General features: G+C 44.2%; 1 protein-coding gene and 1 long non-coding RNA gene across 8 annotated transcripts in view; one reads left to right on the plus strand and one right to left on the minus strand.

Annotated features, from left to right (window-relative positions):
* The window catches only part of ADGRV1 (adhesion G protein-coupled receptor V1), a 443,810-nt gene that overhangs the window by 391,643 nt on the left and 24,433 nt on the right, over positions 1-27,734 (plus strand). The gene's annotated exons all lie outside the window — the stretch shown is intronic.
* Positions 1-27,734, minus strand: part of LOC101943445 (uncharacterized) — a 142,699-nt gene that overhangs the window by 111,784 nt on the left and 3,181 nt on the right. The window lies entirely within an intron of this gene.

A 27,734-nucleotide genomic window follows, 5' to 3' on the forward strand; every position in this document is an offset into this window, starting at 1 on the left:
AGCCCCCCGGCCCGGCCCGGCACCGGGCCCCCCCGAGCACCGCCGGCACCCGGCCCGGCACCCGAGCCGCCGGCCGAGCCCCGCGGCCCGGTCCGGCACCGGGCCCCCCCAGCACCACCGGCCGAGCCCCCGGCCCGGCACCCGGCACCCGAGCCGCCGGCCGAGCCGCCCGGCCCCGGCCCCCCCCCCCCGGCACCGCCGGCCGAGCCGCCCGGCCCCGGGCCCCCCCCCCGAGCACCGCCGGCCGAGCCGCCCGGCCCCGGGCCCCCCGAGCACCGCCGGCCGAGCCCCCGGCCCGGCACCGCCGGCCAGGCCCCCGAGCCCCCGGCCAGATGTCCGATTTTCCCGGACATGTCCGGCTTTTTGGGATTTCCCCCCAGACGGGGATTTGGAGTCCAAAAAGCCGGACATGTCCGGGAAAATCCGGACGTATGGTAACCCTAGTCTGTGTATGGTAAATCAAGTCAAGATTGGGGAACTATCCCATTGTTTTTGTGAGCATTGTAGCTAATGTCGTGTGGCAACTTGAACATATTAAGCCATGATGGGTGTTTTCTCTGAAGACAGACTGCAGATTAAGTGGTTCTGCCAGTTCAGTGTTCAAGCTTTCCACCCAGAAAAAATGTCATATGCAAAAGGTGTCTTTTCAACAAGTGTAGTGAAAAACCTGGAGAAATCAGTTTATTGCCAAATTGTGCAAAATCATGCGATTATCAAATAATAAAAGATGAAGTAATTCATGTTAAATTAGTAATAGGGACAAAGATGCAAGAACTCAAATGAGAATGCTCCGAGCACCCACTCCTAGCTCTACCAAGAGCTAAACACATGTGCAAAGCCAGTGAGCAAGCTCATGTCCAAATGCAGAGCATAAGTGGAGCATACACAAAAAATAATTCACTAAGCAGCACAAGGAAAATATGAAAATATAAGAAAAAATATACGAAAATTTTGCAAAGGCAAATGCATGAAGTGGAAGAGACAAACAAAACACAAAGGAAGACCTGTGAATACTGTGGAGAAAAACATGATAATGGAAAATGCCTTGTGCATGCAGTCATATGCAATAATTGTACCAAGAGAAATCATTATTCCAAAGCTTGCAGACAAGAAAAGCAAAGGGGCGGGGGGTGGGGGGAGAGAAAGCACCATATTGAGGAAGCAAGGAATGATTAGAAAATTAATGCCTCTCCTAACCCCCCAAATAAATGTTTTTTTAAAGCTCAGACTAGTCTAGCACCAGATACAAAGACAAGGCAGCAGCACACAAGCAAACAGGAAGTCAAATGCCAAATAGACAGTAAGGTATCAGTGACTGCTAGGCTACAAAGATTTCCTCAGCATTATGCAAGAGAAGTAAGTGACGTTCCAACCAAGCAAAGTCAAACTAAAATTATACACTGTCATTGGGTTCATGTAGTCACTTGAAATATACCTGAAAACAGAGGTCATTGTACCACTAAGACAATGTAAGTTACAAGCAGAATACCAAGGAAAAGTATACCGTCTAAAATTTCAGGTAGTACTATCAGAAAAATGCCACCTGCCTGCATTAACAGGCGGGAGAACTTGATGAGGCCAGTGGTAAAAGGGGAACAGTCCTAGCAGCACCAGAAGAGACACTCATCAAAGGACAATAGGTAGCTCCTGCCCCTGGGAGTCTTTCACAGTGAGGGATAGGGATGCTGACTGGCCAGCATTCCCCAGCTCCCAGGATTTAACCTGACATGGGGGCCATGTAGAGCTCTTTTGGCTCTGTTCCAGCAGCCCCACCACCACCACCTGAACTAGGATTGGGAACCCAGCCTAACATGCTGTGGGTCTAGCCAATCGCCCATTTAGTGGGTCAGTCAGGAATTTTTTCTCTCAGGGGACCAGGGAGTTTTTTGCCTTCCTTGCAGCACCTTGAAGCCACAGTGGGTTAAGTAGGAATGCCCTTAGTATCTAACTGAGGTACTGGGATGTAATTGTTTATTCGTCACAACTTGCGGGCAGTTTCCAGTGTGGCTAAGAGAATAAAATGAACAGTTCCCAGAGGTAAAAGATCTGGGATTTTGCTGATGGGCCTTGGGCTCATGGGATGGGGTGAGACCTTCTGGCCTTTGCGGGGTGAGGTCAGACCTTGAGACCCTCACAGAAAAGGTCCCCTCCAAGCTGCACCCTCAGTCCCCTTCACAGGAGGGTGGTGTATCCCTCAAAGAGAGCTGAGTCCTGGTGGGTAGGCTGAGGAGAGCCTGCTCCACATTATGGGTTATGTGGTAAGGAGATGTAGGAGAGTTTGGGTGATGGGCAGGTAGTGCCTCTTCCCTATGTTAAAGTTTAATATAAGTTGTGACCTGCTGCTTAATTCCATGCATGTGTCTGTCCTCATTTTGCCACTGTGTCCACATCAAAAACCCACTGCTCTCAGGTAAAACAAGTGAATACATGAATCCAGTGACATTAAACCCAGGACAAATGTTGTACACAATAGACATACAAGCAAAACAGTAAATATATCCAGAGCAGATAACGCACTGTGGCATTTTGGCAGCAAAGCTGCTAAAAGTTACCAGGATGTTTTTGAAGGGCTGGGGTGTCTTCCAGAACATTTCACCAAAAAATAGATAAAATGATTTAGCCACTGGGCTTTGCACAGTGCCCATTATACTAAAGGAAAAAAGTAATGGAAGCAATATAGCAAATGGAGAAAGAAGGTATCATTGTGAAAGTGACAGAGCCCACAAGTTGGGTAGCCATTGAGAAGCCAGGCAAGTTATTCATTTACATAGACCAACGCAGTTTAAACAAAGCTCTAGAAAAATCTCACAACCAAATCCCTGCAACTGGAGAAATATTACCTGCCATGACAAAAGCAAAAATATACTCAGCACTTGATTGCAAAGGCAGATATTGGCAAGTGTTACTGATAAGCAGCTGCCATACTACATTTTGGAAACCATCAGGTAGATACAGATAGTTGAGACTGCCATTTGGAGTCAAACTTGCAGTGGAAGAATGTCAATGCCACCAGCAAGAGGTACTGACAGGAGTCATAGGGATTAGCATCATAGCTGATGACATTGTAATGTATGCATGTATGACAGAAGCTGGGACAGATCATGACCACAACCTTATCCGTCTGCTTGAAAGAGCAAGATAAGTAAATCTAAAATTGAATTAAAACAAAATGAAATTGTGTTTTACTGCATAGGGACAGTCTTTTTGTTCTGTTTGTACAGTGGCTAACACAATGAGATTCTGGTCTATGTCCTGAGGCACTGTGGTAATACAAATAATAATAATAATGGGATACTTGCTGACCTCGTAAGGGCTGTGGTCTGATACCAGAAAGTTAAAAGCAGTGCAGAAGGTATTCACATCTAAAGATATTAAATCAATTCATAGACTAATAGGATTTGTAAGCTATCTGACAAAATTACTTCTAAGCCTCTCAGATGTGCATGAACCCCTGAGGTAACTACTGAACAAGGATGCAGTATGGACATATTTACTTCAGCATGATACAGCCATCAAGGAGCTTCTGACCAACTATCCAATCCTGAAATACTACTATGTGGACAAAGAAAGGTGCTAGTGAGACAGGGCATGGGTCCTCACTTCTATCAAAGGGACAGTCATGCTTTTGCCTTAATGGAACAAAGATGCATCCAAATTGAAAAGAAATGTCTTTCAATAGTGTGTGCATGTGAAAAGTTTAACCAGTATGTTCAAGGATGGGGAACCACTTGAGTAGAAAGTGACCAACTGTCCCACTATTAACACCATGTTCAATGTTGAAGCATGAAAAGATAGTTTGGTGAAACGTTCAGGTTTTATTCCTTCCATCACGTATGCTGTCTTCTCCTATCAAGTACTTCCTGAAAGGACAGTTCTCCACATTCTTAGACATTACCCTGTACGTAAGCATGCTATCATACTATACCATCCCCTACTGGAAAACTAATAATAGTTATCCAAGAGTTCTGAAGGAACTCATATATGAAATTGCGGAATTACTAACTATAGTTTGTAATGTATCACTAAAACAAGCTTCTGCACTCGATGATTGCAGAGTAGCTAATGTAACACCAATTTTTAAAAAGGACTCCAGAGGTGATCCTGGCAGTTACAGGCTGGTGACCCTAACTTCAGTACTGGGCAAATTAGAAACTATAATAAAGAACAGATTTATCAGACACGTAGATAAATGTGATTTGTTGGGGAAGAGTCAACATGGCTTTTGTAAAGAGAAGTTATGCCTCATCAGTCTATTAGAATTTTTTGAGGCTTGTCAGCAGCCATGTGGATAAGGGTGATCCAGTCAATATAGTGTACTTGGACTTTCAGAAGGGCTTTGACAGGGTCCCTCAGCAAAGGCTTTTAAGCAAACTAAGTTGTCATGCGATAAGAGGGAATGTCCTCTCATGGATCAGTAACTGGTTAAAAGATAGGAAACAAAGGATGGGAATAAATGGTCCATTTTCACAATGGAGAGAGGTAAACAGTGGGATTCCCCAAGGATCTGTACTGGGACCTGTGCTGTTCAACATATTCATTAATGACCTGGAAAAGGGAGTGAACAGTGAAGTGGCAAAGTCTGCAGATGATACAAGATTGTTCAAGATAGTTAAGCCCAAAGCTGACTGCAAAGAGTCACAAAACTGAGTGACTGGGCGACAAAACGGCAGATGAAATTCAGTGTTGATAAGTGCAAAGTAATGCATCTTGGAAAAAATAATCTCTAGGCATATACAATGATGGATTCTAAATTAGCTATTACCACTCAAGAAAAATATCTTGTCAACGTGGATGGTTCTCTGAAAACTTCAGTTCAATGTGCAACAGCGGTCAAAAAGGATAACAGAATGTTATGAACTATTAGGAAAGGCATAGAAAATAAGAGAAGTATCATAATGCCTCTATATTAATCCATGGTGTGCCCTTGAACACTTTGAATACTGCATCTAGTTCTGATTACCCAGTCTCAAAACAGATATGTTATGCAGTATTCAGAGAAGGGCATCAAAGATGATCAAGGGTGGCTTCCATATGAGAAGACACGAAAAAGATAAAGGCTGTCCATCTTAGAAAAGAGATGACTAGGAGAGGATATGATAGAAGTCTATACAATCATGAATGATGTGGAAAAAGTGAATAGAAAGTATTATATACTTTTCTACACAGTACATAAACCAGGGACATCCAATGAATTAATAGGCGGCAGGTTTAATGCAAATAGGAGGAAGTACTTTTTCACACAAGTTCCTTTACCTGTGGAACTCATTACAATGGGTTGTTGTGATGGCCAAACGTATAACTGGGTTTTAAAAAAAGAACTAGATAAGTTCATGGAGGATTATGCCTTTTTCTATGATAGTCTTATTGATTTAGAAATTTTATATTGGAGCCTGAGTCAGAAGGGAATGGCTTGTATCTATGAGCGAAACCATTGCGGCTGATTGTATGATAAAGAAAATGCATAAAATAATACACACTGTAGTTCCGAACACTTGGGGTGGGGGAAGAAATACTAAAATGCTCTGTTTTTTTTTTTAAACTTTCAACTAAAGACAAAATGTCAGGCTAAGAACTAAGTTCTACCCAGTCAAAAGCTTCTATTGGCTTGCTTATGTCCATTATGCAGTTATGGAGAGAGGAAAAATAAAGAAGTGAGACAGACTCAGTCTGTCAATCAACCTTGCAACTTCTTAAATTGAAAATGTGACATGACATCAGGCAAGTATATTTGTCTTTGACAAAGATATGAGCCCTCTAAGCTATAACTGAGTAGTTAGAGAATTCATTTATTTAACTATTGAGATTTAATAGACTGTTGCATTCAATAAAATGCACGTGTTTATCTTCAGAAAGGTTTTGTTCTATTTTCTTGAGAATCACTGTGCAATATCTCATTCATTCACAGGAACAGACCCTTTATAGACAGTAATCTTGCAGCACATACCATTACCCATTTATTTTTTCTCGAACATGAGGAGAGGAGTGTTGAGCGTATTAACTTTTTAAATACATTGTATATGCAAAGCTCCCATTGTGACTTGCTCTTTCCTGCTCCAGTGCATCACTATTTTGGAATAAATAGTGGAATCTTCAGTGGTTAAAGGTCCCATTTAGTACATTTTGATTTATTACTTTTTGTTGACATCACTCATACCAGTCTTTTTTGTTGACTGCTACACAATGATATAAATCAAACAACCATTTCATTCGAAAAAGAGGCAACCCAAACAGGAACACTTGATGTCAGATGTGTTACATATATGAAACCCTGCTGCAGAAAGCATCACAGGTAAAAACAGACAGACTAGTGAAAGATAATTCACCTGCCAAAAAATGGACACAGGAATGTGTATTTATAGGGACTGAATCCTGGCTGACAAGTCTAAAACTTAACTTACACTTTACAATCCTCCTCCTGATCCTAAAAATAAATCACTCCCTTCCAAAAAACAAAGGCTGCAACATTGGAGGAAAAAATCCAATTTGTTCACTCATATACAAAATGAGCCCAAGGTACTAGGTATCTTCACCATATTAAATTCACAAGTGCATACATACCATGATGTCTGTCCTTTTCTGCTTTTCTCTTTTAATGTTGGGAACAGACCCAGACCTTTTGAGTATTTCAAGAGATATGTGCTTATAAAAATTCAGCAAATGGGTGAATAATAAAAGGAATATACATTTTTTAAAAATCCAACTGTTAAATTATATTTTAAGCTTTTCAGCCTTGAGCATCTACCTTTAAGTCCTCTTGACGCATTGTACAGTAATACATCATTAGGAAAGCTGCCTTAAAGTGAGGGGTGCAAAAGAGCACGGGGATTCCCTATCGCTTTGGAGAAGTAGTAGCAATAATAAGTATCATACAGTATGTTAACAACAACAAAAGTGTGTGTCATTACATTGGAAGGGAACATTTGCACTTCAAATGACTTGGGATCGTGTGTTCAATTTTTTTCCCCAGCTGTGTCACCGACTTGCTGTGTGAACTTAATCATTTGACCGCTCTGTGCCTCAATTTCTCACCTATAGAACTTACATAATACATATTTCACCAGGATGTTGAGAGGATCTAAGACCTAAATTATGCCAGGGTGTACATGGGTGCATTAGAGGGGAATGGCTATAAAGGGACCCTTCTCTAACCTAGAGATCAAACCATAATTTGGTTGAAGAACAGGCATGTACAGGGTGAGAGAATGACAAGCTCTATCACTGAGCACTGTACAGTAAGCTCCATAGGACCATGGAGGCATTATGACTTCCACAAACACTAACAGCCCAGGTGATCAGATAACTACCCTGTCACCCTGACTGAAATAATTCAGTAAACGTGTACTTCATAGAACAGACTGTGGCTTGTCCTAAAATTCCAATTTAAAAATTCCTGGGTAAATTTTATAAAGCCACTGTCTTAGGAGATAAATATTGTCAAGCATTCAAAAACTCATGAATCAGAAATAATGAGGCTGGCTTAAAAATCATGAGATTTAAAAAAAAAATTGGGGTTGGATCCTTTAGAATTTATATTTTCAGGCTTTTTGCAACCATGAGGACTAGAAACTTATTTACTAAAAAAAAAAAAAAAAGCAGATTCTCATGTAATCAAAATCTAGGAAATGGGGCTTTAAGAAAAACACCAAATATTGCAAAACTTATGATAAAATCATGAGTTAGAAACAATACAGACACAAAGGAATTGGAAGCAACAGTATCAATATCAGGCACTAAACTGGGGAAATAGCTGATAAATTTTATTTTTAATTTAAATTATCAGAAACTTGACAGTGAGTGCCTCACTTATATAACAAAAGACAAATAGGACATGTAGGCCTTGCTCACACTGGGAAAATTTGCCGTCCTAAGAACTAGTTTAACAGGTTAAACTCTTGTAAAACATTTCGCAAGCACACTGGAAAGAGCTCCAAGAACCATTTGGAATAGACTACATATTCAGCAGGGTTAAGAACCAGTCAAAGCTGATTCAATCTGACCTGATTTCATGACAGCATGAATATTGGTCCTCCCACTACCATCCCACAATGCACCGGAGGTCTTTCAAAATCTTCCAGAATATACTGTTCCTGAAAGATGTGCTGGGAACTATGGGATATGTACCCACAGAGGTTGCAAATGATGCTGTTTAGAATAGTGCTAGTGTGGATGTGGGGCAAACTTGCAAGAATCGTTATCCACTTTAGCATAAGTGAGGATGTGATGAATTGCTTCATCTTAAACTAATTCAATACAACCTGTTCAGTTACAAAGAGTTTAGTTTTCCAGTGCAAACAGGTAGGCTATAGAGTGAGGGGGAGGAGAGATTAGGGCCTGATTTTCAAAGTTAGGCACACAATTAATGCTTTACCAAAATTGCACTCTCAAATTCAGTATTTACATGCATAAATGAGTAGATAGCTCTATAGCCTAAATGTTCATGTGCAGAAATGCTCATTTAGACCCTGTTCTTGCATCATTAAAGTAATTGGGAACATTGCTATTGCCCTCAATGACCCTAGGATCGAGCCCTTAGTGGGCACCAATTAGACATAGCATTGTGAGTGAATTTTGGTATATAACATACATAGCTCTTTTGTTTGAAAATCAGTTCTTTAATGTCTAACGCCACTAATGTTGGCTATTCATGTTGACATTTTTAAGGAATATTTTTTCCCCCAAAGAAGAAAATGTCAGCCATTAAACTTGAGATCTGAATAGAAGCACTTAATAAAAAGTCTCTCAGGAAACTGTCTTTCCAACACATGCGAGGCTGCAAATCATTTGTGTCTGGAAAGAGCTGAGCAATTGTGAAGCTGGAGCTAACCACAACTGGATGAAAATTGCTAAATTATGTTTTCTTTATTTTGAGCAAAATGTCAAGTATTCCTCTTTTGCCTTGACAAAGGTCAATTGGATTTAAAAAAGCACCACATCAGCTTGTACCATTGGCTTATTATTGGTTTAAATCTTCAGGAGTGCTTTGCTGTTACAACAGAGTCATGGAAAGTTTTAGTGACAGAGAGATATTAGATCATAAATTGTTAGCATGGTAACCACCTTGACATTTTTTTCTTTGTTCTTTATATGTCTTCAGGAAGGAGGATGAGGAAAATGACTTAGTTTCGACTGGGGTATCCTCTTTGTTGATGTGTACATGTATGCATGCATGTATAAATAAATAAGATATGCAATGTATTTGAGTGCATGTAGTTGAAGGAGAGACTTCCTAATATTGTAACTGTGTTTCAAAAAAAATCAGGAAGGCAAGCTGGAAATGATGGGACTGATCCTGCAAGTTGCTGAGCCACCCTTAATTTCTGTTAGATAGTTTAGTTGTTCCCAAGAGGCCATCAACACCCTGCAGGATTGGGGTCTTAGCGTTTCAGCAGGGAACAGAAAGTTAGGCATTTTAGTAAGTTGGAGCTTCTAGTGAATGATGTGGAGCCAGAAGCTCTTACAAGACTTTTTTTCCATTCCTAGCAGACTTGAAAAGATGGGAGGAAAGCAAAGGTTCTTTCTTTGGATCCTACTGACTTCTAGTACTACTTTAATATTTTCATTAAACTTATTTAACTATCCAAATCCTGTTAGACAATAACATTTAACAAAATAAACTATGCACTACGGCTCCAGCTCTGATCCTGCCGCGTGATCCATGGCAGTGGACATGTAAGCCTGTAAAAAGCCCCAATTGAAGTCAATAAGGAGGGTACAGGGACCCATTTTCATGGATCAGATGGCAGGGTAAAGGGCCTGTGTCATTAACAATAGCAATGTTATGTGACTGCTCATAATTATGTGACTTTTCAGAATCCCTCACAGAGACATTTGGGCACCTTTTTTTTTTTTTTTTTGGTAAATTCAGATCAAATGATTTGCAAATAGTTTTGACTGAATAATAATGGAGAAAAACAAATTATGAAAACTGAAAGCATTTTGTTTTGATAGCTATATTTAACCCCAAAACACACAAAAAAGCATAAAACACAACCGGAATGAAATGAAATGTTTCATGCTTGAGGTGCCTAGGCGAGAGCCACCAAAAAGACAGGTGCAGTATCTGCAGGGCTTTTCGCCCCAGGACTCTCAAAGATAGAGAGCAGAGACTTAAAGTCCTCCTAATGGAGGCGGCCCTGCAGCCGCAATCAGATCCCGGGCCTACTGAGACGGCACCAAGCACTTCATCCTCGGTGCGCAGTGCTCCGGTGCCGGAGATGAGTCGTGAGGCCAAGGCCACCAAACCCCGGCACCGGAGAGAGTCAGCACACAAGAAACCGTCCTCTATGAAACACCGTTCCCCATCGCCAGTGCCGGTTAAAAAGAACAGGCTGGTGAGGGATCGTTCTCCACACTGGGACTCTAAAGGGCCTGTGCCGTCCAAGTTTACTACAGGACAATTCGTGCCACAGACCCATCCGGCCATCCCGTTGACTCCCGCCCCAGAGAGGGTACGGTCGAGTCTGGAAAAGCCTAGATCCCCGGACACGATGGAGGAAGTGCGCCTCCCATCGACGCTGGAGGCGTTTGAGGCCACCTGAGACCTCTTGAACCTCCTGGTGCTGGCGTCGCCGCACTGGTGCAGAGAACCTCCGGCTACTGCTCGGCCCCATTATCAATCTAGGGGTCAACCAGCATTGCTCTCGCCGCGCTCCCCGCGCCGCACTTCTCTTGCAGCACCGGTGCAGACAGCACGCCTCTACGGCGACAGTGGGTACCGCGCCTCCTATGTTCTCCTACTCGGAAACTTCGGACTCGGAGGTGGACTCGTACCGCTCTAACAGATCGAGAAGTAGGCGATCGTCCTCGCGTACGAGTGCCCAGCCATACCCATCACAGCGGCAGCAGCAGCAGTGGCAACCGCCCCCCCAGTGGCCGTTCTGGGCGCCGTGGGCCTACCACCAGTCAGTGGGTCAGGCATACGGACCCCGCTCATGAGCCGTATCTGTCTCTTCGACGTCCGCGGTACCGCCGCTAATGCCACCACCGGCACCACCGTCTAACAGGAGTGTGCCACAAAGGGACACGGCACCGCCTAGCCAGACAACGGCACCGACGGGGACCTTCCTTCCAACACCGCAGACACTGCCTAGCACGCCTCGTCACTCGGTGTCGACCCCGGTACTGGCCGCGGTGCCACATCCCGAGTCTGCACCGGCCGCGCAGCCTGAGTACCGTGTGCTGCAGGCCCTCGTAGAGGAAGAGGGGCTAGATGAAGGCCCTCTTCAAGGGATCTCTTCCTCCTCATCTCCGGACGAGGCAGTAGCGGGAACTTCAGCGGCACCGGCCCTGGAGGACAATAGGATCCTCCAACAACTCCTTACTCGAGCAGCCCAAAGCCTCTCGATCCAGACTGAGGAGATCGAGGTGGACACGGATCCGGTGATTGATATCCTGACCTCGTCAGGCCCATCCAGGGTAGCCCTACCTCTCATAAAGACCATTACGGACACAGCCCGCACCTTGTGGCAAACCCCTGCCTCACTGGCCTCTACGGCCAAAAGGACTGAGAGGCGATATTTCGTTCCAACCCAGGGCTATGAACATCTTTATACACACCCTCCCCCGGACTCCCTAGTGGTGGATGCCGCCAACCAGAGGGAATGCCAGGGTTTTCAGGGGGCTACGCCTAAAAATAGAGAGGCCAAAAAGTTGGATCTGTTTGGGCGCAAAGTTTATTCAACGGGGGGCCTGCAGTTGCGCATTGCCAATCAGCAAGCCATAGTGAGCTGGTATGGACACAACACGTGCTCGGCTTTGTCTAGGTTCATGGACCTCCTTCCGCAGGAGTCGCGAACGGAGTTTTCAGCCCTGGTTGAGGAGGGAAGATTGATTACCCGGGCTTCCCTACAGGCGGCCCTGGACGCGGCCGATTCAGCTTCACACACGTTGGCGACTTGTCTGGTCATGAGGCATGGAGCCTGGCTTCAAGTGTCCAGCCTCCCTCACGAGGTCCAACAAATGGTCCAGGACATCCCTTTCGAAGGGCCCACGCTCTTCTCGGAGAAAACCGATAAGAGGCTTCATAGCGTAAAGGACTCACTGACCACTCTCCGTTCACTTGGCCTCCACACCCCTGTCACTCAGTGTAGATAGTTTAGGCCATCGCAGGCCCCTTGGCCATACCAACCTCAAAATCGAGGGGATGCCTTGCGCAGAAGCTCAAGGACGGGCAGGAGGAGGCAACAACAGCAGCCCTTCGGCCAGTCTTCTACCCAACCAAGGCCTACACAGGGGCCTAGACCACCATTTTGATGGCCCGGTCGAGGACGACCTACCGGTCAGAACTCTGGATCCTACCAGCCTTACCTTTTCGTCACGTCTGTCCCCCTTCTATCGTGCGTGGGCCCGGATCACGTCCGATGCTTGGGTGCTTCGCACGGTAAAGGAGGGATATTCTATCCAGTTTTCCTCCCTCCCGCCCCACCAGCCCCCCTCCCCATCCTTCTTCCGGGACCCTTCTCACGAGCAACTTCTACTTCAAGAAGTTCAGTCCCTCCTCACATCAGGGGCAGTAGAGGAGGTTCCTCAGGAGCTATGGGGCAAGGGCTTCTATTCTCGATATTTCCTAATACTGAAAGCGAAAGGGGGCCTCAGACCCATTCTAGACTTGCACGGTCTCAACAAGTTTGTGAAGAAGCTCAAGTTCCGCATGCTCTCCCTGTCCTTCATCATTCCTTCCATGGATCCAGGAGACTGGTATGCCGCCCTTGACTTAAAGGACGCATACTTTCAGATTGCGATAATCCCTCGGCACAGGTGTTACCTCAGGTTTCTCATGGGAAACGCTCATCTACAACTTACAGTTCTGCCCTTTGGTCTGTCAGCAGCCCCAAGGGTCTTCACGAAGTGCCTGGCAGTCGTGGCTGCCTTCCTACGCAGGCACGGGATCGAGGTGTTTCCCTACCTGGACGATTGGCTCATCGAGGGCAGGTCCAGGGCGCAAGTGGAGGCTCAGGTGGTCTTTGCCAGGCAAACCTTCCTCGAGCTCGGCCTCTTACTCAACGAGGCCAAGTCCACGCTATCTCCAACCCAAAAAATCAAATTCATGGGAGCGGTTCTGGACTCGACATATGCCAGAGCATATCTCCCAGACGCCAGATTCCCGACTATATCCAACATTATCCTCAGCCTCCAACGTTACCCCACCACCACAGCAAGAAGCTGCCTCAAATTACTAGGGCACATGGCAGCATGTACCTACGTGGTGAGACACGCCAGACTCAGACTGCGCCCACTCCAGTCTTGGTTGGCACGGGTTTATCGGCCAGTCAGGGACTCCCTAGAATCGGTGGTGATGTTACCTCGGCAGGTGTTGGACTCCCTTCAATGGTGGCTCGACCCGGGGGTGGTCTGCGCAGGAGTTCCTTTCCTCGACCCCAAGCCCTCCCTCTCCCCGGTAACGGATGCATCAGATCGGGGATGGGTTGCACATCTGGGTGACCTCAGAACCCAAGGCCTTTGGTCATGAGAGGATCTTTCGCTCCACATCAATGTCAGGGAATTACGAGCTGTGCGCCTCGCATGCATAGCCTTCAAATCCCAGCTGGCAGGCAGATGCATTTCTGTCCTCACGGACAATACTCCAACGATGTTCTATATCAACAAACAGGGTGGTGCTCGCTCCTCTCCCCTTTGCCGGGAAAACCTCGCATTATGGGACTTCTGCGTACAGAACATAATTCATCTGACAGCATCGTACCTCCCGGGGGCGCAAAACAGGCTTGCGGACGCACTCAGCCGTTCGTTCCAGGGTCACGAGTGGTCTATCCGCTGGGATATAGTTCTCTCAATTTTCCGGCTCTGGGGTCATCCCCAGGTAGACCTGTTTGCCTCCACCGAGAACAGGAAGTGTCACCAATTCTGCTCCCTCAGGGGACGCAGTCCGGGATCCCTAACAGATGCCTTTCTCCTCTCTTTGACAGACGGGCTATTTTACGCCTTTCCCTCGATTCCCATGATTCACAGAGTAATTCTCAATGCCCGCAGAGATCACGCTCGGGTCATCCTGATCGCTCCGGCGTGGCCGCACCAGCACTGGAACACGTCTCTCCTGCACATGTCTATGCGGGTGCCACTCAGGTTGCCCCTACTCCCGGACTTGATCACACAGGATTGCGGTCGCCTGCTTCACCCGAACCCGGAGTCACTCCACCTTACAGCCTGGATGCTCCATGGCTAAACCCGGTGGAGTTGCAATACTCTCATTAGGTCAGGCAGGTCCTTCTGGGTAGCAGGAAGCCCTCTACAAGGACCATGTACTTGGCCAAGTGGAAGCGCTTCTCTCTCTGGGCCACACAACGGGGCCAGGCTCTCTCGCTCACCCTGGTCCCTCTCATATTGGACTATTTGCTGCATCTGAGACACCTGGGACTGACCCTCTCGACGGTTCGAATACACCTTGCTGCAATGTCGGCGTTCCACCCGGGAGAGGGGGGCATCTCAGTGTTTGCGAACCCACTCGTTACGCGGTTCCTTAAGGGCCTTGACAGACTGTTCCCACACATCCGTCAACCTGTCCCGGCCTGGGACCTCAATTTGGTCCTGTCCGTCCTCACAGGGCCCCCCTTCGAGCCGCTGGCTTCGTGCTCGCTGTTATATCTTTCATATAAGGTCGTGTTCTTGGTGGCTATCACATCAGCCCGGAGGGTGTCAGAACTCAGAGCTCTAACATCCGAACCCCCGTACACCGTCTTCCACAAGGACAAGGTCCAACTCAGGCCGCACCCAGCATTCCTGCCTAAGGTGGTTTCCCCATTTCACATGGGTCAAGACATTTTTCTCCCGGTCTTTTATCCGAAACCACACTCCTCTGTGAGGGAGCGTAGGCTGCATTCCCTTGACGTTCACAGGGCTCTCACTTTCTATATTGAAAGGGCAAGGTCCTTCAGGAAGTCAACCCAACTTTTCGTTGCTGTGGCCGACAGGATAAAACGGCTCCTGGTCACGTCACAGCGAATTTCAGCTTGGATCAGAACCTGCATCCGGGAGTGCTACAGTCGGGCCAATATACCAGCCCCGCCTAGCACGGCCCACTCCACGAGAGCGCAGGCCTCTTCCGCTGCGTTCCTGGCCCAGGTCCCGACGCAGGAAATTTGTAGAGCGGCCACCTGGTCCTCAATCCACATCTTTATGGCGCACTACGCCATCACACACCAGACAAGAGATGATGCTGCCTTTGGCCGCGCAGTCCTCCAGTCTGCAGTAACCTCTGACCCCACTGCCTAGATTCAGGCTTGTGAGTCACCTGCTTGGAATGGACATAAACAATCACTCGAAGAAGAAAAAACGGTTACTCACCTTCTCATAACTGTTGTTCTTCGAGATGTGTTGTTCATGTCCATTCCAATACCCACCCTCCTACCCCTCTGTCGGAGTATCGGCAAGAAGGAACTGAGGGTGTGGAGGGTCGGCTGGCCCCTATATACAGCACCATGAAGGCGCCACTCCAGGGGGCACCGAAGCCGACCCTCTGGATGCTGCTATAGTAAAATCTTCTGGCTTGCGTGCATGCAGCGCGCACACACCTGCTTGGCATGGACATGAACAACACATCTCGAAGAACAACAGTTACGAGAAGGTGAGTAACCGTTTTTTCGTCCAGCTCTAGTAAGAGGCCAGTCCATGGCTTCATGCATGCTGGTACCTATATCTGTACATTCCTAGTGACTTAATTATTTTTCATTTTGTGGAATCTAGGGAAAAGTGGGTACATTGATCTTCATGGAAAGTGAACAAGTGAATATAATTATGCAATAAATGTGATACTGAGAGAGGCAAAGTAATCCTGGGACATTAATGTATATCACAATAATTTATAAGAACTACCATATTCTTACTAATTGAAACTATATCATCACCCATAAAAATATTAATACCCTTTTTTAATTTGTAAGTTATATTAATAATGAGTGTAGTGCAGAACATTTTTGGAGGATTAATGACTAGCTGTGTTCAAGAGTCTAATGCTGTTCATAAAGTCATCAGCCCTTCCTTAGTCATGTTACTAATTAAACAATGAATTTCTAGTTTTCTTATCATCATTTATGCTGTTTGTTTATGTTTACATTTCACTCAGTTTGGAAAATGGCTGGTTTGGACTAAATTTACCAATGGAATATTTGTTTATACTAATTTTAAATAGCTGTCAGCTTCACTTTTGGATTCTCATGTATTAGCATAATATTGCAATGTTTAAGTCCATAGTACTGCAGTGTAATGTTAAAAATAGTGGGGGGGGGGGGGCTATTTAAAATTAATAATGAAAGTATTAGCGTTTGTATTAGGTGTTGAACCATTTCATACACCCCCTTAATAATGGGAAATGCTTCATGATTGGTTAACAGAGGGTCCAATCCAGTTCTTTTTGCATAGGAACATCACTGAAATCTATAAGAAATGTTCTTGCACTGGTACTGATCACGCCACATCACTGCAATGTCTGAGCATTTTGCAATCTTTAATGTATTTATCTTCACAAATATCCGTGGGGGGGAGGGAATTATTTATTATATATTATCGGTATTGCTATAGCGCGTAGGAGCACTAGTCACAGACAAGACCCCATTGTGCTAGGCGCCACACAGGCACAGAATAAACAGATGGTCCCTGCCCCAAAGAGCTTATGGCTACAGACAGGCAGAAAAGGAAACAATCAGGCAACGCCAGCCGGTATGTTAGTCAGTGGTCTCAGCACACCAGCAGCCTATTATGTCCATTTCACAAATGGGGGCTGAGACACAGAAAGATTAAATGACTCACCCAAGTTCTCACAATGTAGGGGGATGGACTCACTAGATGACTTCTTATGGTTCCTTCCATCCCTACATTTCTATGATTCAATGTGACTTGTAAATAAACAATATAAATCCCTATATAGCAATTTACCTTCAGAGGGTGAATAAACATGAACTGGTTAATCTTCAGAAGTACCCCTTTGAGGTATATACAGTGAGTACTATCATTTCCATTTTACAAATGGGCAGATTGAGAAACAGAGAGGGTAAGTGACTTGAACAGGGCCATGCAGCGCACAGAGATCTGGGATGAGAATTCAGTAGCTGCTCTATCTCAGTCCTGTGTTCAGTCTGCTAAATCACACTGCCTAATCCATTAACATGCACTGCCACCACACACCAAAATGGATTGGCTTCTCATAATGAAAGCCAAAGAGAGAATTGATAGTTCATTAATGTCCTTTAACGGAGGAATGTTATTGTGTTGTGGGACCAGTGATTTCCAAAATCTAAATAAAGAGGCTCCTCTTCCTTGAAACAGCTCTTTCTTGATTGCCTTCGGGAATCCTGTCCCTTGGCAAACAGCATTAACACATTCTGTTAAGTCACTTTTCTAATGTGCTTGGCTTAGTTCTTTGCCAGGCAAATCTGCAGTTGCTGAACTGCCCTGCCACAGTGTTGCCTTCCAAGAAGTAACACAGATCTTGTCTTGACTGCTAAAAAAGATGCATTTTTTAACCTTCAGGTAACTAACACGCAGAAGCTATCCTGAGATAAAAAACACAGTGAAGACCAGACGCTTTGGTTTTACATGACGTAAACAGCCCTATGCCCCTCCAGGGGCTGACCTCAGTGAGTTTACCTCTCAGTAAAACTAAAGTGCCTGGTCTTCACTGTATTTTTACCTTGGGACAGCTCAATGCATGTTAGTTACCCCAAGGTAGAAAATACATCTCTTAGCAGTCCTGACAAGGCTGCAGTATTTAAGACTAAGGCTACATCTATGTCGCTCCAGTTCGGATCGAGCCAGTGAGCTCAAAATAGAAGCATAGCCACAGTAGCACAGGCAATGTCTAGAGGCAGACTGGACTAGCTGCCCCAAATACAAACCACCTAGACCCTGTGGGTACATACTCAGGGCAGCTAGCTGCCATTCGCCGCTGCCTGTGCTGTGGCAACACTCTAGTGCAATTAAAGCTAGAGTGAATATAGGCTAGTCTATACCAGAAGCTCTACATCGGCACAGCTGCACTGCACTATAGTGTGTCTGGTGAAGATGCTCTATGCCAGGAGAGAGGTCTCCTGTCAGCGTAATAAAGCCACCTCCATGAGTGGCGGTACCTGTGTCATCGGCGATGGCGGGAGAATCTCACCTACCGACATAACGCTATCCAGACCATTGCTTAGTACAGTGTAACTTAAGTCACTAAGGGGAGTGGCTTATTCACATCCCAGAGTGACGTAAGTTATACAGAAGTAAGTGGTCATGTAGACCTGGCCTAAGACGGGGTGTGATTCTCAGCACACCTAGCTCATAGTATAAATGTAACCTGAATGACATCTAAGTAGGCTGGATATTTCACTTGTCATGAAATTTTCCCTTGTACAGCACTAATACCAACAATGCAAAAATAAAAAGGCCCAGTTCCATACTTGGTGGCCTGTGCTATAGAACGTTATTTCTACACCTCTCTGAAGTGCAGATTCAATCATTTAGTGCACTTTAAAAGGCTTTTTTTGGATTTGCTCACATATACATACTTAGATGTACTGTCTGCTGTATCTCTGTAACTATGTGAAAAAGTACCTTGAGAACCCATCAAAAAATGAATCATTTTTAATTCTAAAGAAAAAAATTCCTGTTTTGTGCATTAGGCCCAAGGTCATAGACTTTGTGTGGGGTGGTAGGGCAGGGAATTGTGGGGATCGGGTGTGGGCATTTGAGACAGAATGCTTCTTCCATGCTATTGTAATAGAGCCTTTCCATAGCAGCCACTACCGCAGCAGCAGCCTCAGCAGTTGCTGCACCCGGGGCCGGCTCCAGGCACCAGCTTACCAAGCAGGTGCTTGGGGCGGCCACTTCGGAGAGGGGCGGCACATCCAGCTGTTCGGCGGACAGTCCCTCACTCCTGCTCAGAGCGAAGGACCTCCCGCCGAATTGCCGCTGCAGATCGCGATCGCGGCTTTTTTTGGTTTGGTTTGGTTTTTTTTGTTTGGCTGCTTGGGACGGCCAAAACCCTGGAGCCGGCCCTGGCTGCACCCCTTCTGTGGCAGCAGCGGTTCAATCAGTGCATTCACAGATCTGAACTCCCAGCCATGACTCATGCTGCCCCAACGCCTCTCCTTTGCAGCATATAAAGAATCACCACAGTGAACATCCCTTTGCAGGCTCTCTGTACCCTGCCTTCCTTGCACAATGGAACTAGGCTGGTTCCACTGCCTATCTGGCCCATTTCCTTAAGGAGCCAAATTAAATCCTGCACTTTAGTTGCCTTCCAGAGAGGTATGAAAACCTATCCTTTATGTAAAAGTGGTACCTGAAGTTTAGTGTTTCACATATATACAAAATGCATTAAATTTTCTACAAAGACATTTCAGGACAGCTTTCAAAGCAAGGCTTGATTGCAGTTTCTGGTATCCATTAGAAATGTGTCATTGTCAGTGACCATCTTTAAAAATGGGGTCACATTTTATATTAAGGTTTCATTTATCAAAAGTGTATTAAGACTTAATAAATGACTAGTAGACGTTTTAATAAATGGTTACTCAATTATAGATTGTTAGAATCCAGCAGGTTGTTTATAATTATTGCTTTCAATAATCTATAACACTACTTATGTGCTTACAACCACCTAAAATACACACTACTCGTATCTGTAACATGCTTGAGTAATACCTTTAAATAATTTATTAACCCTTTATAAGCTATTTATAAATGGAACCTTTAACATAAAGTGTAATCAAAATAAATTACATACCCTGGCTACTTACCTTAAGTACACCATATAATAAGTGTAAAGAATAATGAAAATGCTAAGGTAAGCATATCAATTGATAGATGGCAAAAAAAATCCAGCATTTTTATGTGCCATCTTTGTTACATAGATTTGTAACATAATGGTCAATGATCTTACCTACTAGGTGACCTTTTGCTTTAAAACAGAAATTGCCTTTCCCAGGTGACATTCTTGCAGGAATCTTGTAGGCATTTTTGAATGAATCTATCTAACAGTTTGCAGTCCCCCTCAGCCTCACAGTGGATTTTTATTGTTGGGCTTTGCCTGCATACAGATGTTGAACCAGTTTCACCTTAAAGTGTGACTTTAAACTGATTTCGTTAAATGGGTGCACAGCCCTGTGTAGACACTCTTATTTGAGTTTAATTTAAGTAGATTATGATTTGATTTAAACTAAACTGAAATAAGGCTGGTTTAAACCAAAATAAGAATGACCCCACAGCTCTTTTTATTGGTTTAAAAAGTAACATGTTAAGTTACATTAATGTGACTGTCTCATGTAGACATGTCTTAGCTCTGTAATGTCTTTGTGCCTGTCACATACAGTAGTTGGACAGATTTCACCTTCTCTGATTTCTCTTCTATTCCACTTGCATCCAGAAAAGTTCAGAAGCATTGCCACTGTCTCTGCCAGTTCTCCGCTAAATTCTTTTCCAGACTGAGGGAACCATTTGCTCTGTTTTTGAAAAGATTTAGTTCATTTCTGACACCAGGTAATAAAGATGTGACCTACAGTCCACATATCCAATTGCTCTGTCTCTTCACCAAATATACTGTACATCCTTAATTCTACTCTTGATGGAGAAAGAACATATTATAATCTTTGCCTCTAAAATTATAACTAAGTGGAAGATACTGTACTGTATCTAAAGACTGAGTTAAGACTGTAAGTGGAATTGCAAGCAACTAAACACATGCGCTTCGGTTGGTTCTATGTTTGAATTTAAGGATAGTTGATTGTGGATCTGAGGTGTCCGAGTATGTTTGGGCATTATGATGTTTGGTGTAAAGTGGAAGTTGCTCTTGATGTTAATGTTGCCTTATCTGATGATTTTCCTGATATTTAGTGATTGTGTTGATAGGAAATATTAAGGATAGACACTCCTCAGAATGTTGCCAACTAATATGTGCTGAGGCTTGTTACCTAGAAAATGCACATTAGTTCTAAGACACTCCAGAGTAATATGAAACCAGCTCAAGAAAAGTTGGCTAAGCCCCTCATGTAAAAGCCAGCTTTTTTGCTTTTGATGTACTTTCCAAAATGGCAAATTCGTTTACCAGTGAAGTAAAAATATAGCAGGGCAGAAGCAGATACCTAAAGAGAGAGGCCTGGCAGCGCTCGTGTTCAGAGAGAAGGCTAGATGAGCGAGTTCAGCAGCTTTGTTATACTTATTTATATATAAGGCTAAATTGGGGCTTTAAGCTACAGTCTGGAGCAGGGACCCACTCCCCCAGTGGATCCTCTCAGAGAAATTAGCACTGCAGGCTAGCACTGGGAGTCTTTGCATTCAGTGGAGGTGAAAGTAAGCCGGTCCGGTCCGGCGTACTGGCAAGAGTCGGTACACAGCCCACTGTACTGGCAGGGGGCAACTTCCCCAGGCTGGCGATTTAAAGGGTCCGGGGTTCCGCTGTGATAGCGGCGGCTGGAGCCACAGGCCCTTTAAATCACCGCCAGAGCCCCGCTGCTGGAGCTCTGGGGTAGCAGCGGCCGCTGGGAGCCCCAGGGTTTGGGTAGCGATTTAAAGGGCCCAGGGATTTAAAAGCCCCACCTCTTCCTGTTGAGGCCCCACCCTTTCTGGTTGAGGCCCCACCCCCTGCTCAGGAGTCCAGGTTACCAATAAGTCCTTTAAGTTACTTTCACCCCTGGCTCCAGCCCTGGCACAAGGAAAAGTAAGGCACAAGGAAAGTAATTTTCTGTGTAGGAATGGGAACCACCTTACCCAGGGCATTTGGGTCTTGTAACCCTAATGTTACTTTGTTTAACATTAATTGAACATCTGTAGACCTACCAACATTTCTGCCCAGAAGAGGGGTGGCTCACATTTGGGACTTTACTCCAGCTCTCTTGGCAGATTCTTTTACAGATTCTTTTCGTGTCAGCCCCCCAATTACATGCTTGGGCCATTCTGCTCTGCTTCAACAGTCTGTTCTTCTCCCTCACATCTGAAATATGTGACCAGAGAAAGGAGCACACTCATAATCAGGGCAGTGTTTCTTGCTCTAGTTAACATGAGCACCTCCCAGGTTGGTGTTGCTCAGCTCCCCATACTGGCCCAACTTTTCAGGCAGAGTATGGAGGGCAGATGATTGGTCTGACTGAGAGAAAGGAACAAGTAGGCAAATTGCTATTCTACACCAGCACCTGGTCAGGGAGAATAAGTGTCAGCTCTGAAAAGGAGAAAGCAAAGCAGCGCTGCTTCTTGGCTTGTACTATCTCTCCACACCACCGTGCCGAGCTCGGTCTCTGGCTGGGACTTGGCAGCTCTCTGCATTTGCTTTACACTGGGCTTCACTGTGCAACCAAGACAGCTCTGTCAAGCACTTTGGGTGGTTTTGTAATATGAAAGCATGATACTGCAGAGCCAGCCAAGGGTTATTGCCAGACAAGCGTTTCTGGAAAGAATGGACAGCAATCCACAGCCCCACACACAAAGAGTGAAACCTCAAGAGGCCACCGTTTCATTGCGCGAGGGGGGGGGGGGGGGGGGAAGAGAGAAGGGAAAGAACCACAATAAAAAGCTGTTTGCTTTTTAAAATGAGAGCCATCCATTCTCGAACATCTCCTATTGATTTCTTCCCCTAAGAAATGCTCCACAGATGGCAGAAGCAGATCACAGAACAAATCATATTAGACTTTTTCTGTTCAATGCTGCAAGCATTTCTTAGGTCACTCTTGGCATTAATCCATCAGAGAAAAATAACAAGAAGAAAAGTAACTTTGTCTGTTTTTCCAAGTAGAAACCAAGCAAACAGTTTGATATGTGTTTCATGACCTACTGTATCTGGTGTTGACATTGGAGTGAGCTGCATTTCCAGTAAATTTAATGAGTGTAGCAAGGCACTAAAACCAAAACTTTCCCACTGTTGAACCTTGAAGTATATTTATTTGTGCTTGTGCTTGCTTACATCAGTATATATTATAGGGTTTTTTTAGCAGATAAACATGTAAGTACAAAAAGGCAGTTATTGCACAAAAGGGCTCTGATCCTCTCAGAAGCAATTCATGGTCATCTGTCTAGAGTTAATCAATGGAATTATCATTATATTTGTTTAATTCACTTTTTAATGTATATAAGCACTTTATCTCCTGGTGCTGGGCTCATTAGAGTTTACTGGTACCAGGCTTTAAACATGCTGATGTTTTGTATTTAAAAAAGCAAGTTGTGAATTTTCAATGCCATTGATGTATGTATTTTGAAATAAAAAATAAAAGTTGCAAACTGTGAAAGAAAAAAATTAGAGAGCCTTAAAATGGCATTTTCTTTTAAAAATTCCAGGTGCCTAACCTAGCCAGCTAAAAACTTTCTAACACAAGGCTTTGATGTCATATTCATGTTTAACAAGGTTTGTGAGTGACAGTTTGTCTATGAGAAAATTCCACGAACCTTTCCCTAGATTATTCCTTTTTTTATCCTGTGCTCCATTGCTTTTGCTGTTGGTTGTGTGTGTGTGTTTGGTTTTGTTTATTTGTGGGATCAGCTCACCACATCAAACCAGAGAGTTATGGTTTCAGCGATGGAGCCAAAGATGATATTATACCTCCACCTGCTTACATTCACCTACTCATCAGATATGGAAGGGCATCTGTTCCTTGTCCCCCTTTTGCCCACACATCACCTACTGAAGGGAACACTCCTAACCCAGAAGGTGTGAGCCACCTACTTCATACGTAAGATTTGCCTTCTGTTGCCTCTGATGCTGCAGAAAGGCAACGAGCACCCACAACAATTTCAATTAAAATCAATGGGAGGAGGAGATGCTCAATGTCTCTCAAGATAAAGCCCTCTGAGCAGAGTTTCTCTCTATTATGAGAAAGCCTAACATATTATACCCTGCTCTTCACCCTGAGAGTATTGGCAGGGCCTTTCTTACACCCTTTACTAATGCCTTATGGGAGTAGCTGTAGCTAACGGTATCGTGGAGCTGGCCAGGATTTATTCAATTCCCAGTATAATTTAAAGTAGCCTCAGGACTGCTCTAAATTGCACCTGACTATCCCCAAGGAGTTATTCTGTCAGGCCGGGCTTGCTAGAGCACAAGAGTCCATGTCCCATTCCCATCAGGCTTGCTTCCAACATGCCTCCTATGTCAGAAGCTATTGGGGAGGTGGTGGTGGTGAACTCTGCAGGCTATTTATCACCCAAGGATTCCCCTTAAACCTGCTGGCTTTCTGGCTGCTTTGTGCCACGGAAACAGCACAAAGTAGCCAAGTATCTGGCTCCTTTTGTGGCAGATCAAAGCAGTGCTGTTAAATCAATGGCCTACCCAGATTCTCAGCTATTACAGTATCACAGAATAACAAGTGACACACAGGTAAAGTGGATGAGCAAGAGAGATTTGTGATCAAAATTTTTAAGGACACTAACAAAAAAGGAAACAATTAAGGATGAAACCTCACGTCCACACCATTCTAATAATGATTCTTAGCTGTTACATAGGTCTTAATTTTATAAGATTATCTCGATCACAACGAGAAAGACTTCAACCCTAACCACAAATTTACTTTATCCCTTTAAAAGCTTTCTGTCTTTCAACACAAGCTTTTCATGCCACTATTTCTTAATTTTAGCCCTTTTTTATTGTTGTCATTAATATACAGGAGGAGAAAATACTTTCTACAAAACATTCCATAAAAGGGAATAATCTAGTATTCTTTCTTGCCTTTTTAAACTAGGGATATGGTTAAAGGCTGATCTGACGTTCCTTCTCAGGTTGGGACAGTCTCAGAAGGTAGTTTTTCCAGTTTGTAGCAAAAGTAACTATCTGACGGTCTAGCAGGAAGGCTCCACTCTCGAGCATCATCTTTGCTTGGCCATGTGGCTGCACAAGGTTGTTGCTGTAATTTACCAGTTGCATGAGGAGAGAAGTGTTTCTGTGGATGGTAGGGAGTTTCTACACTGAATGAATAGGGTTGTGTGAGGACCCAACCTAGAGTGGTTTGGCTCGAAGGCCCTTTTGGCATGTACTTTCCTTTACAATAGTGCAATACAATCTGCTTTTTAAAGGCACTTTTGATGATGAGCATCCAAATGCACTGCTTGAGAAAAAAATAAATGTGTGATGCTCACTTCAGCTTTCAGCCTGCTTTCAAATATAGCTATAAAATTCACTGATTTATTGTTATTAGTCAGGGAATTCCTTAGCCTGCGGGCACAGCTGACAATGGCTCTAGCACCTGTCGTCTCCAATCTGTATTAGGGAGAAGTTAATAGAGCATCATCCTTGGATTGCAAGGTATCATGTGAAATATAGGGTTATAAATGTTTACCTACAGCAAGTAAGGGTAGGAGTAAGGCTTTGCTGAATGTTTATAGGATACAAGGTGTAAAATCATGAAATCCATTATTTTTTCTCTCTACAAAGGCAGTCAGTGTAGTAATGGAAAAATAAGAGAAACACATTGCTGACATATGTATTAGGAAATAACCTAACAGCCTTTGGGCCTGTCTGATATTTTCTTAAAGTATGTTCTGAGGACTGACCAGTAGAGAAATAGGGCCAGATTCTCCATTGATGGGCAGTTTAGCTGCTTTCTGCCACCCTACCATTGTATTCTGGTCCTCATGATGGCAAAAGCAGCTGAAGGAGGATCACCCAGTGCAAAGATGATCCTCCAGTGGTGTAGAGACCTTTATGTCGCTCCCTACTAACAGAACAGAAAAAAGAGCTCGTGGCCAGAGGAAAGGGGGCATGGTGGGAACTCACTGTGCTCTACCAGCTCTCAGTTCTGTTTGAGACCCAGGGCCATTTGCAATTGGCATGAGTTAGAGTAGTCCTCAGTCTGCTATAACATGGTGCAGGGCAACTAGCCCTATACAAAGTTGCTATATCAGGAGTGTGCAAAGGTGAATTTTAAGCCACTTTTGCACATCATCCCCATTAACTTTGCTCTCTGCAGCTCATTCACATCCCAGCATCTGTACCATACTATATGCCTCACCACTTATTTCTATCTGGAACCAGGGAGGGTGAAACACCAAAAGATGTCTCTCTGTGTTTCCAACATGACCAGAAGTGGGCAGTAGTAGAAATCTTATTAGTGCTCCAGTTATTACAAGATTTATAGCCTAATTTTGCATATTTGACAAGTCTTTTAAAAAAATCTTGATTTTCTGTACTTCTCCAAATTGAATTGCTGAACCTGTTCAGGTTTGTTTATTGTTATTTGGCTCCTTGTCATATTAAGAAGAGGCATTGTGTCTTAGTGGACAGGGCATTGGCATAGAACTTAGGAGATATGGGTTCTAGTCCTGACTGCTGATGTGTGGTTATGGGCAAGTCATTTCACTTCCCTGTGCCTCAGTTTCCCTATCTATAAAATTGGGATTATACTGATGTTCTTTAATATAGTCCTTTTCATCAGTAGATCTCAATTATTATTGATCTCTTTTAGCATAACCACCCATCCTGTGAACTTACCTGATCTTCTACTGTACTAATTGCCCTTCATAAACAGTGATTTTGTATTCTGATCAGCCACGTATATCTGTCACCTCTGTTTCCTGGATGTGCCTCAGAATCCTTTGAACTAATTCCTATAGCAACACAAGAGCTACAAAGATTCTGTTCTATGGAGACAGTTGTCAATACGAGACAATGTGGAGAACTATGCATATGTTCATAATGAAACCTGACCCTCGGAGAAATTTACTTAAAGATTTGGCAAAGTCTATGAACCTTTCAAGTAAGCCTTGGCCAAGTTTTGAATTCATTTGAGCTCAGTGTTAGGTGCCAGAGAGCAGTTTATGATTTTGAGTGGAAACGATGCAAGGTTGAATGGTTTTGCATGGTTTGACACAACATAAAGAGAAACTTGGCAGTGTTGACTGAGTTTCAGGTTTGTTTGAACTTGAAAACCCAAAGTGAAATTCTGGGGATTTGAACCTATATGAACAAATTTGCAAAATGAATTTACTGAATTTTGCATAGTTCTGGTTGATGAACTCAATGGCACTATGGTAACAGGAAGAAAGCAGGCTAATTTTGGCAGGATTCCTCCTGATGTAGAAATACATCCTCTTGGTTTCAAGCAGCTGTATCTCAAAATATAGGATGAAGATTTGTAAAGTGGACCTAGCTTCTGAATAGCTGATGTGGAACAATAATCTCTAAAAGTGAAAATCTATTAAACTCTCTTATGTTAATGAGGAGAAATATGATTTTATTAAAACTGATCTTTGTCAGGTTGTGAGATATAAATCCAGCACTAACTACAGCCAGATATGCTCAGTGCTGTTATAGAGGCTCATTGCTAACATACACTGCTTCAGCAACAAGGCTGAATCTAACATACAGAGAATGTTCAGCTACAATGGTGTGATGTTTTGGGGTTCAACCTTGACTAGCAAAGCGTTTTGTCACCACCTGCACTGCAACTGTGGGCGCCTTAAATGCTCTGCTGCTCTGGCTCACAGCCCTGACACCAACAGCCAGCATACAGGCCACACCCTGGCTCCCAATTTCTTTTTCAGTAGCCCCAATACCCTCTTAGTCCCATATTTCCTCCAAATCATGTATGAACATCTACTGAGGTTCCCAGAACTGTGAATTACTCTGTTACCCCCTCTCAGCGTCAGCAAGGGAGGGCACATCTATATTGCATTTAAAAGCTCACAAAACAGTCTCAGAGCCCAGGTCAATGCAGGGCTAAAAATAATAATAATATATGGAGATATCCTATCTCCTAGAACTGGAAGGGACCCTGAAAGGTCATCAAGTCCAGCCCCCTGTCTTCACTAGCAGGACCAAGTACTGATTTCGCCCC

The sequence above is a fragment of the Chrysemys picta genome, chromosome 6, assembly GCF_011386835.1.
Source record: "Chrysemys picta bellii isolate R12L10 chromosome 6, ASM1138683v2, whole genome shotgun sequence".
NCBI classification, from domain to species: domain Eukaryota; kingdom Metazoa; phylum Chordata; order Testudines; family Emydidae; genus Chrysemys; species Chrysemys picta.